Source organism: Cygnus olor, chromosome 2 (genome assembly GCF_009769625.2).
Source record: "Cygnus olor isolate bCygOlo1 chromosome 2, bCygOlo1.pri.v2, whole genome shotgun sequence".
In the NCBI taxonomy this organism is placed as follows: domain Eukaryota; kingdom Metazoa; phylum Chordata; class Aves; order Anseriformes; family Anatidae; genus Cygnus; species Cygnus olor.
In genome coordinates, this window is record NC_049170.1 from 111862287 (window position 1) to 111872813 (window position 10527).

The 10527-nt window shown below is 42.2% G+C and overlaps 1 protein-coding gene across 6 annotated transcripts in view; it reads right to left on the reverse strand.

The window, feature by feature from the left end:
* Nucleotides 1–2816, reverse strand: part of OSBPL1A (oxysterol binding protein like 1A) — a 78085-nt gene extending 75269 nt beyond the window's left edge. The window contains exons 1-2 of one of the 6 annotated variants that reach the window (XM_040547869.1): nt 2217–2360; nt 1072–1178 (exon numbers count right to left, since the gene is read on the reverse strand). The gene's annotated coding sequence lies outside the window, so the exon portion shown is untranslated. Of the gene's footprint in view, nt 1–1071; nt 1179–2097; nt 2367–2694 lie in introns of those variants that run through there. The other 5 variants (XM_040547867.1, XM_040547870.1, XM_040547868.1 and 2 more) reach the window with 5 other exon arrangements.
* Between the last annotated feature and the right edge of the window lie 7711 nt (nt 2817–10527).

Below are 10527 nucleotides of genomic sequence, written 5' to 3' on the forward strand. Positions count from 1 at the left end.
CAAACCCTGTGTGCTTACAGTTAAATTTCATATGCCTGTGTTCCACTGCGGAAGGGAATTTATTGTTTGGTCACATCACCTACCATCAAAATAGCTCCAAAATCCTCACCTACCGGCTTTGAGGTACTGAAACAGATCACCAAGGCAGAAACTGAAGAGTTTAGTTCAGATTTATCACTCATGAGACACTACTACCAGCTTAACCTATATGAATCGTGCTGCCTGAATGCAAAGCTACCAGCCACTTCAAAGAGCAGGCATCTGTTCACAGCCAGTGATGTTGCCAACATTAGCTTATTCCATTCATCAGCGGATACAAGTTAAACTGCCTTTCATGGCTCCTCTTTGTGTCTCCTACTGTTGAAAGGCTTGTACACTAGTCTATACAGTCACTGCTATACCATAAGAAAACAACAGAAAAATAATACTTATTGTCTCCAAGACAGTCAAGATGTGACTGCGAGGCACTCCCGTTGAACTCATTAGTACCACCTGAGCAGTACTTGACTGCTACTTCAATCTTATTCATTTAAGAGGGTAAAAGAAGAGCATTTAAGATGCTCTGCTTTTATCTTCCTCTATGAATTCTACACCAGAGTGATTTTCTCACTTGATTACAGCACCTGCCTTCTCATTAAATTTGTTTCCTGATACACACTAGAGAGCCCAGGTTACCATTTTGTTTGCACACATGCTTAAGGAGTCTTTCAGGATACCTAACCACAAAAGACGACCTAACAGATGCTGATATACAAATTGCAGTTACTCAACTGCTGGAAGAATCCAAGTGAAGAAAAAAAAGGTAGCTGCTTTTCTCACCAAATAGTCCACAAAGATCTAAAGCACTGTCCCTGACCGAGCAGCAATACTGTTGATATCAACCATTTGCTTTTATGTTTTTTGTCTCCTGCCAAGGCCTTCTGCCACATGTATACAGCCCAGAACAGCAACAATACATGCTAAGAAGAACATGGCTGGTTAGCACTCTGCTGCAGCTTGACAGGGTTGCAAGCAGCAGGAACACGACTGGCACTGCCCAATTTAACGTCGAGGCTCTGAGTCAGCACCTACCGGTAGCGTAGGAAGCTTTCAATTCATGACAAGCAGCAAGGCTGGCAAGGAGCACAGCGTTGGCTAGTATTTCAGGAGATCTCCCTCTAGCAGCGAAGATGAGACTCCTGCAGGAGAGGACGATACTTGCTTAGGAAGACTTTTTACGTGTCCCAGCAAGCACGCCTCATGGAGCGATGCTCGTAAAAGCGGCGGACAAGAAGCACCCAACCACACCGACAGAACCAGTCTACAAACCCACACGGCAGACAGTACAACAGGGGAAAGAGCCGGGATATCAGAAGCACCTAGTGATGTTATCCAGGAGCAGCAGCTACCTTAACCTCCAGCCAGTGGATTCAGCGCGTCCCTGTGATATGTCACGGTGCCTCATGTGCGAGCACTGCCTACCTATCACAGAATCACCTAGGTTGGAAGAGACCTCCAAGATCACCGAGTCCAGCCTCTGACCCAACACTAACAAGCCCTCCACTAAACCATATCACTAGGCTCTACATCTAAATATCTTTTCAAGACCTCCGGGGATGGTGACTCAACCACTTCCCTGGGCAGCCCATTCCAACGCCTAACAACCCTTTCGGTAAAGAAGTTATTCCTAACATCCAACCTAAACCTCCCCTGGTGCAACTTTACCTCCCTGCCTGCTCAGCAGCAGCAGGTGCAGCGTGCTCAGCACCCTTGCTGGGGCAGCAGGCACTAAACCCACCCCTAATTTCTGGCACCCCACACGTGGCTCGCCTCCGTTCTCCAAACACTTTTTCCAACCCAGGCACCTCAGCCAAGCTCGCAACGACCGACGCCAGGCCAAAAGCAGGCGGGGGCAGGCGCAAAGGGGCCACAACTCCAGCAGAGCCCACCGGGCCCCCGCTCCCCAAACCCAAAGCGTTGGGGCTGCCCCACGACGGGGCCGCGAAGGGGGCTCGACCCCGGGGGAAAGACGGGGGGGGGGGGGGGGGGGGCGCGCGGTGATAACGGCAACCCGAACTCCCCAGAGGCCGCCTCGCCTCCCGCGGAGGTCAAACCCACCCGGGGCCGGGCTGAGCCCGCCGCCAGCCCCGCTGCCACCGCTCCGCAGCCTTACGGTCCGGTGCGGTCCTGTGCCCGCCGCCGCCCAGCCCCACGCGCGGCCACTGCGCGATCCGCACCGGCACCGCCGGCCGCTCCCCCACGGCACGGCTCGGCTCGGCTCCGCCCCGACACCGCCAGCCCGCCCAGGGGCCGAGCGGGGCTCCCGGCGCCCCCTCGGTGTGTGGGGACGGGCAGCCGGCTGCGACCGCCCTTCGTGGGGCGGGAGGAGGAGGGAGAGGCGCGGGGAGGCCTCACGGCTCCGTCCCCCCGCCGCGTCCCTTCAGGCCGCCATGGCCGGGGAGTGAGGGAGGTGTGCTCGCACAGCGCCAGGCGGCCTCAGAGCAGGCCTGTGGGCCAACAGCAGTGTTGTGTCGCCTGTGGGGGGAGAAGGTGGTTGGGGAAATCGCCCTCATTTTGTATACAAGTGTGAAAGCGAGTAAGCACGCAGGTCCTACAAATAAAACACGGAGAAACACCCTAAAAGAGGAGGTGGGGTGCAGACTGAACTACTCCCCCGCTTCACCCACTATCCTGCCCTTATTTAATCTCTCCTACCTGCTTCACCCAAAGCCTGTATCTTGCTTTTCTGCCTTTAGCACCTAAGAGGGGTTCTGCATTTTGAAAGGTCCCACGGTGCCGCTGAAATCCTGCAGGGACTTGGAAAGGAAGCAGGGAAGCTTTGTGGTGTGGAGGCATGGCCAAGGCTGTGTCACATGCAGGAGTGCTGAAAAAGCAGGGCAGGAGTCACAGGTGCCGTGAGAAAGTATCTCAAAAGATTAGGATGAAACTCCTCTTCCAAAAGTGGGCAAGTTCAAACCTGAGCATTTATTGTGAAACTCTTAGGATATAAGTAAAGAAGCTTTTCCTTTTTTTTTTTTTTTTTTTTTTTTTCCCTTGTATGTAGCTATGTATATCTTCACCCTTCTAAGAATGAAGAACCAAAAGAAAAAAACAGCAGCTCCATACCTACGGACATCACACAAATCTACTGTGTTTGGATTTCTCCTGCTTTTCATTAGTTCAAATTAGCTGACCATTGTTAAGAGACCTGCTTCCAGGGATGCTTCAGCAATAAGTGCACAACATCTGAGAGGCTTCAGTGAAGGATCCCATTGACCTTCCTTTAGGAGCAGCTCTTCAGGTTGCTGTCCTTACTTTTAGAGCAGTGACAGTCTCATACTCACATTCCTATTTTTTCTTACATGCTCAGCTGCTCCTGTCTAAGCTTTTTTTCCCTTTATTTCTTCCTCTTGTTTCTGGCTTTGAGCCACCTTTCATAACGCAATAACCGCTCCAAGCAGCATCAATAAAACCAAGCCTCCCTTTCTTTTCCTACTTTTATTATATTTTACATACACAAATAATATGTATATTTATATACTTCCCCATATTTATCATATTTTTTGGTGACAAGATGGAAGTGTCAGCAGCCCGCCTGCTCCACAACCCATTGCAATGCAGTGCAGTGTTTATAGCATAGGACTTTACCCTTCAGCCAGGAGTTAGTTGTGTTGTCTCTCCCTGTCCTGCACTGGCAAGTAGGGGCAATGAGTTGAGAAAGAGCAATGGTGCAGGAGGTTTGCTGGATGTCAGTAAGAAAACTAAGCCAACTACAAATGGCTTAGTGAAATACCTGTTTTACTAAGAATAAAAAGAGTGATATATATAGTGTGTAAATCTTATACCCCTTCAGATGCTGTGAACCCCACTTTCATACAACATCAGACTGACCCTGGAGGGATTTCTCCCATGGCACACTATGCAGATCCCATCTGTGGAAGAAAACTCCTTCTTTGGTTATTCGAGCTATTGTATAATTTCCTTACAAGAAAACAGCTATCATAGAGGATGTTTGCATGAGAACTTCTTGCTGCACTGTCAGATAAAGGCAAGGCCACGCAGGTGGCGTAATCGCCAGCACAAAGAGGGAGCTGCCTGCAGGCTCCTTTTTTGTAATGAGCTGGTGGAGTTTATCCTGAGGACAAGGGATCAGTGCAGCACAACGCAGCCTGAAGGACACAGCACAGACCTGTGCCTGTTCAGCTGAACTGTATCATGGATCAGTGACTCCTTAATGTACAATGGTCTCCCAGGCAGCATCACTAAGCTCCCCTCATTTCCAGAGTCTTCAAGAGGCATGTGTTATTTACCAGTGCTTTGCCTTCTTGCACACCCCAAAGTAGTAATCCAGTGAGTTTTGGACTCTGGAGTGTGGAAATGCAAAAAATAGTGCAGCCTATATCTTTTTTTTTTTTTTTTGATTTATCTTTTATCTTCTCTTGTCTTTTCCTTTTCAGACAACCTGCTGAAATTAGTGACGCAGAAAGCATGAAACTTCCCATGTTAAAGTTGAATGCGCTGACAAGCAGCCTTGCACAGAACTCACCAAACTGTTTTGTGAATTATTTTCACAGCATAGTGTATTTTATATCATCTCCAGCTCTGGGATGGGGCGATGGGGCAACCTGACTGCAGAATTTGAAGCTGTAACGCCATAGCCTTGCCTGAGGATAAGCTTATTTAAGGAGGGAGCTTCCACTCTGTGTAGTGCATAATCAGCTAGCTGAATTCACTGCTGCAGGCAAACAAATCATATGACTAGAAGTATCAGAGCTGGGAAATTTCAAATAATACCACTCTTCATTGCCATTACTTTAAAAAAAATAACTTTAAAAATATAACATTACTTTAAAAATAAATTACTTAAAAAAATAAAATTACTTTAAAAAATAATATTGTTGTTGATGTCATTACTAACAACTATACAAGCCGACATACTGATCATTTCTCATTTTGCAAGGTACCATTGGCAGCTGAGGGAAGACAAGAAGTATCTCCCTACACTCTTTCTGGCTCTGCATAGTTGACCTAGGTTGCTAGTGGATTAACCAGGGATGAAGTAAGGACTTTTGGAAAACATTCAGACTGGGAAAGGAAAAAGAATAACTGGGCATTTATATTGCTACCCCCCACGCAACTTCACAATTTTATTTATGACAGCACTTTAATATGCTGACAATTTTTTCTTCCTCTTCAGCTCAGCAACAGAATGTACATGTGAAAATGATTAGCGAAGTAAGAAATTACACAATAGGTGTGTATGTAGGCATGTATGTTTTTACACAGTAAAATGTTTAACAACTGAATATTCATTAATTTACCAACAGTCATTAAACAGAAAACAAAAATTTGTTCCCTAACAGCTTGCATGCTTCTGGACTCTGGAAAGCAGGACAGCAAACACAAGGCCGGGTTGTTTTTCCATACCTGTGCATGTCAGGTTGCCAGAAGACAGGCACAGCACACAATTAACAAATGTGCTGACTCTCTCTGACAAGATCCCTATGGGTCTTCTTGGATTACCAAGGGCAACTTCCAGTGACTGATGAAAGCAAATTTTCATGTTGTTCTGTCTGCAACAGGAAATTTTACAGATGCAAATCTGTTGCTGGTATTTACGTTGGAGGAAATAGCCTTGTAAAGTGGTTAATCTGTAGATGGTGTGAGCCTGATTAACTGTTGAGATTGCTCTCTGCTGTTCAAAGCAAAGCTGAAAAGCTCAGACAGATTTTGGAAGTGTTCTTCAGAAGAAAGCATCAAATGAAAGAGAAGAAATCATTTAACATGCTTCTTTCTATGTGAATGCATGTACAGCAGGAGAAAATGTGAGGATTCACCGTTACTACACTGTATTAAGGCCTTCATGTTTCTCTAGCTCTACAGAAGACAAGCGTGTGCTATTACAGTCCACACACAACTGGATGGTAACTAAAAAAGGAAGAAATGTTCTTAACCAAATTGTCACAAAGTCACTTGTATATACACTTCTTCTGTCTTACCAGACAAGTAGCTTTAGGCAAAGATTAGGGCTTGTTTAATGCACATCTTTATTGTGATTGAAGCAATTTGGTTTGGTTTTAATTCCAGAATGACAAATTAACTGCATGTAGAGAGATTATAACTGTGAACCTTACAGCTAATTTTGTCAGTTTGGCTCCCAATCTAGCAAAATACATCACTGTACAATTTTAATCAGATGAACTACTTCATTCTTAAATGTGTGTATGTCCGTTATTGGGTGTCTCAGACTGAGATTTACATCAGATGATGAGTGTAAGCAAACAGATCATTAGAGAAAATTCAGTCTTGTTGGTTAGTGTAGCAACGTGCTGTCATTGAGCTATTACTAACGTAAAGCTTCAGTACTGACAGAGCCTTAGTGAAGAAAATCCTATACAAAAACAGAATACAGAACTGTGTTAATTGCTAGTACATGGCCTTTGTTCTTTATTGTTCTAAATCTTCCTCTTTTTTTTTTTTCAAAAAAAGAGAAATTGGAAATACATAGTGCTGCTTGAACTTTTGTATGCAAAATCAAGCAGAGTTATTGATATTGTACTCCAGTGTTTTAGTTCTTTTTATACATTTTACTTATTTGTGATTCATCCCTGATTTGTCCTCTTATGTTTACATGCCAAAGTTAATAGTCAAAGTCTCATCAGCTTTAATGTGGTTAAGATTTCATGATGTATGTCTTACATGTGATTCTTGATCACAAATCAGAATTCTTCACTTGTATCAGCTGTGGCATTTTACTCCTAATTACTCCTTAGCATTTACTGTGTGCTGTCAAACTCTGTACAGTTTTTGTGACTTCACTTCTGTACCAACTTGGTTTATTCTATAAGGCAAATGTTTATAGGCTTTGAATCAGAAAGTTAAAAAAAAAAAGCAAACAACAACAACAACAAAAAAAACAGACTAGTGAAGATGAAAGAATTTGCAACAACAAATGGAGCTCAAGTGAGCTAAAGTTACATATGCAAAGAAAACTATGTTTTTCAGTTAGTTCCTTTTCCTTCATAGTAACATAAAGATGTGGCTATTTACCTCCCCCGTCTGGACAGATTTGGTAATGGAATGAAAACGGTATATTAAAAAGCATTTTTGAAATTTTGTTAATTTTTCTTTCAAAAATATTGGTATCTTTTACATACATTGCATTTAAATAACATTCTTATTTAAACTTTTTTTTTCTTCTAAATTTTGCTTCCTTATCTACATAAATATTATTTATATCTGGTTTAAGGGTTTTGTAGTCTAGGATTAGATTCTGGTTTCAGAAAGGCATCAGTAAATGACCCAGTTTATTATCTTGTCCTGACAAGACAAATGCAAAAAATCTACATTCTCTGTAGTAATCGGGGCCAATTCCTGACCTTCAGGGTCTTTATTTGCTTAATTGATTTGATTTGAGCTTTAAATATTTTTGTTTGCTATCACAAAGGAAGAACTGATGGACCAAAGGTTAGCTTTAGTAACCTTTTTAAACACCAAAGTCCATTCATTGCTGTGAAGAACACCAGCTTGAGAGACTCTTGGCTATTAATAAGAACAGTGAGGTTCAGTTATGCAATAAAGAAGACCCCAAATGTTTCAGTAAACTCTACTATGCTGGAATCCCAAATTTGAAAGCTAAGGATATATGTTTCATATCCTGCTTTAACAAAATGTTTACTTCAGACAAAGAAAATAATCAGCTGTTAAATACTCTTGTGCACCATATCAATTCAGCTACTCTAACATTAGTTATCCATAAACATGTTGGAGATTCATTAACTATATTTGTATCCATTTCAATTCAGCAAAACTTATCATAATTATAACTGACAATGAAAGGAAATGACGGAGTCCTCAGAAATCCCTCACAGATGTCTATAGTCCATACAGTTTTTGTGATTTATTCTTTGTGTCTTCTTATCTGGTACAGTTTCTTCCTGGTCCAGTGATAGACTGTTAAATTCCTTCAGATAAGGAATTATAAGGACAACAACAGTCAAAAATATTGACAGTGATAATCTTAAATTATTTAATAACAAATACTATGAATACTCATGTAAATTCATTTGTTCAGCTAAGTCAGAAGTAGCAACTTATAAAATGCCAGCACTATGTAGAGATTGCTATCAGAAAATTTCAAAGGTCCTGTAATGCCATAGTTCTCTCTTTAAATTTATAAGGCAATTTAGTATTAGGACAAACAGATGCAGCACCATCCATGCAGCAGGTCCTTGTAAATTAAAGCTTTCTGTTATGTTTTGGTCAGAAGGAAATTGCTTTTCTTTTTTTTTTATTTTTTTTTTTTTTTTTTTTTTTTTTAATGTAAGTGGAGTATGTAATTTTGCCTGATAAAGTCTGCTTTTTTTGTCATGTTCTGAGACTGGGTACATTCTTTTTATTACTCTTTAAAAACAATTAAACTAACTCTGCCCATGACACTGAAGGTAAATGTAGAGTCAGAAGCATCATTGACCTTGGAAAAATTCCCTTTCCAATTGTCAAACATGGGACAACCATTAGTATTCACAATCTCACAATTAGAAAATTATGCATTTAGCTATGTACTCAAACAACACCAGGATAGAGTTCTATTTTATTTTTCCCAATTGCTATATATTGGATTCACTAAGAAAAATGATTTATTTTCCAAGTTCCATCTCTGAAAACTGACCATGGAATTTAAAATTCTGAACTTAGATAGCATCACTAGTATTGTTCATTAAGTACTGATATGCATCTAAAAATATGTATGTTCTTATATACTTCCAAATTGCAACTGATTAAAATTTAGGAGGCAAAATAGGAGTCTGAAAATGATTTTCTTGAATCTAGGTCCAAAAGTGGAACCAAAGTTTTCCTTCTTTACCACCTCTGTCATATTTTGCCCTCAAGTTAAGGTCATAGTTAATAGTGGTAATCTAATTTCCAGTAGAACTACAAACCCAAGAATATGTTCACATAAGCATCATAGGAATTACTGCTTTCACAGTCATTTGTGTCATTTTCCTGCCCGAGACAAGATTAACTGTGTCCAGGACTAACCACTCTTAGAGTTTCCAGTGATGACAGCTCAATAAACTCCTCAGCGCTTAGCTCTTCCTCATAATTACCTGAATCTTTCTTCCTCCAAAGATAACAAGTTGCTTCATCAGCACATAGTATTATCTCCATCCCTGCAACAGATTTTTTTGTGTAAATGTATCACTTCTTTTCACTCAGGATGACTGACTTTGTTGCCAAATTCTCTGTAGCGTCTGGTTTGAGTCTCTCAAACATTCAAATTAAATCTTTGTACTTATATTTTCCACATCAGAAAGGCAGAACAATATATTCTTTGCTGCAATCTGTAGCATGTTAAGGTTGCCTACCTCTCTTAAGCTGCTCTTTACATTAACTCCTTCTCTCAACTCTTTTCAGATGTCTCGTGGGAGAGTGGCTTGAAAGCAGGGCAGAGGAAAAGGATCTGAGGGTGCTAATAGATGCTTGCCTGAACGTGAACTGGCAGTGTGCCTAGGTGGCCAAGAAGGCCAACGGCATGTTGGCTTGTATCAGGAATAGTGTGGCCAGCAGGACCAGGAAGCTGATCATCCCCCTGTACTCAGCTCTGGTGAGGCTGCACCTCAAGTACTGTGTTCAGTTTTGGGCCCCTTACTACAAGAAGGACATCAAGGCCCTGTAGCATGTCCAGAGAAGGGCTACGAAACTGGTGAAGGGCCTGGAACACAAGTCCTATGGGGAGCGGCTGAGGGAACTGGGGTTGTTTAGTCTGGAGAAGAGGAGGCTTAGGGGAGACCTTATTACTCTCTACAACTACCTGAAAGGAAGGTGTGGGGAGCTGGGGGTCGGCCTCTTCTCACAGGTAACCAGTGATAGGACTAGAGGGAATGGCCTCAAGCTGCACCAGGGGAGGTTTATGTTAGAAATTAGGAGAAATTTCTTCTCAGAAAGAGGAGTCAGGCATTGGAACAGGTTGCCCAGGGAGGTGGTGGAGTCACTGTCCCTGGGGATATCTAAGGAAAGGTTGGACATGGTGCTTAGGGACATGGTTTAGTGGGTGACATTGGTATTAGGGTGATGGTTGGACGAGATGGTCTTGAAGGCCTCTTCTAACCTTAATGATTCTGATTCTATGATTTTTTTCCAGATTTGTGATTGATTTTATTGCTTTAATCCAGACTTTAGTTAGTGCACATTCTTCTTAAAGTGCAGTCCTAAAGTTGACACAGAATTCCAGATGGGGCTTTAGCAGCTCCACACAAAGCAGGATTACCTCATGTTTCACATTATCTCATGTGTGTTTGGACATGATGGCATGGTGGTTCGTGTGTAAGCAAAAGCATAGCACTATTGGCAAACACTTATTGGATTCACTATAGCCCCCAAATAATTTCTGTGGAACTGCTGTCTAACCAGTAATTCTCCGCCCTGAATTTCTGCAGTTGATAACAGTGCTGAATTTGTCTCTGCTCATTTGCATCCTGTTGTGTTGTGTTGTTTTGGTTTTGCCTCTTTTTTTTTTTTTTTTTTAGAATGTGTCCTGTTTGTTAC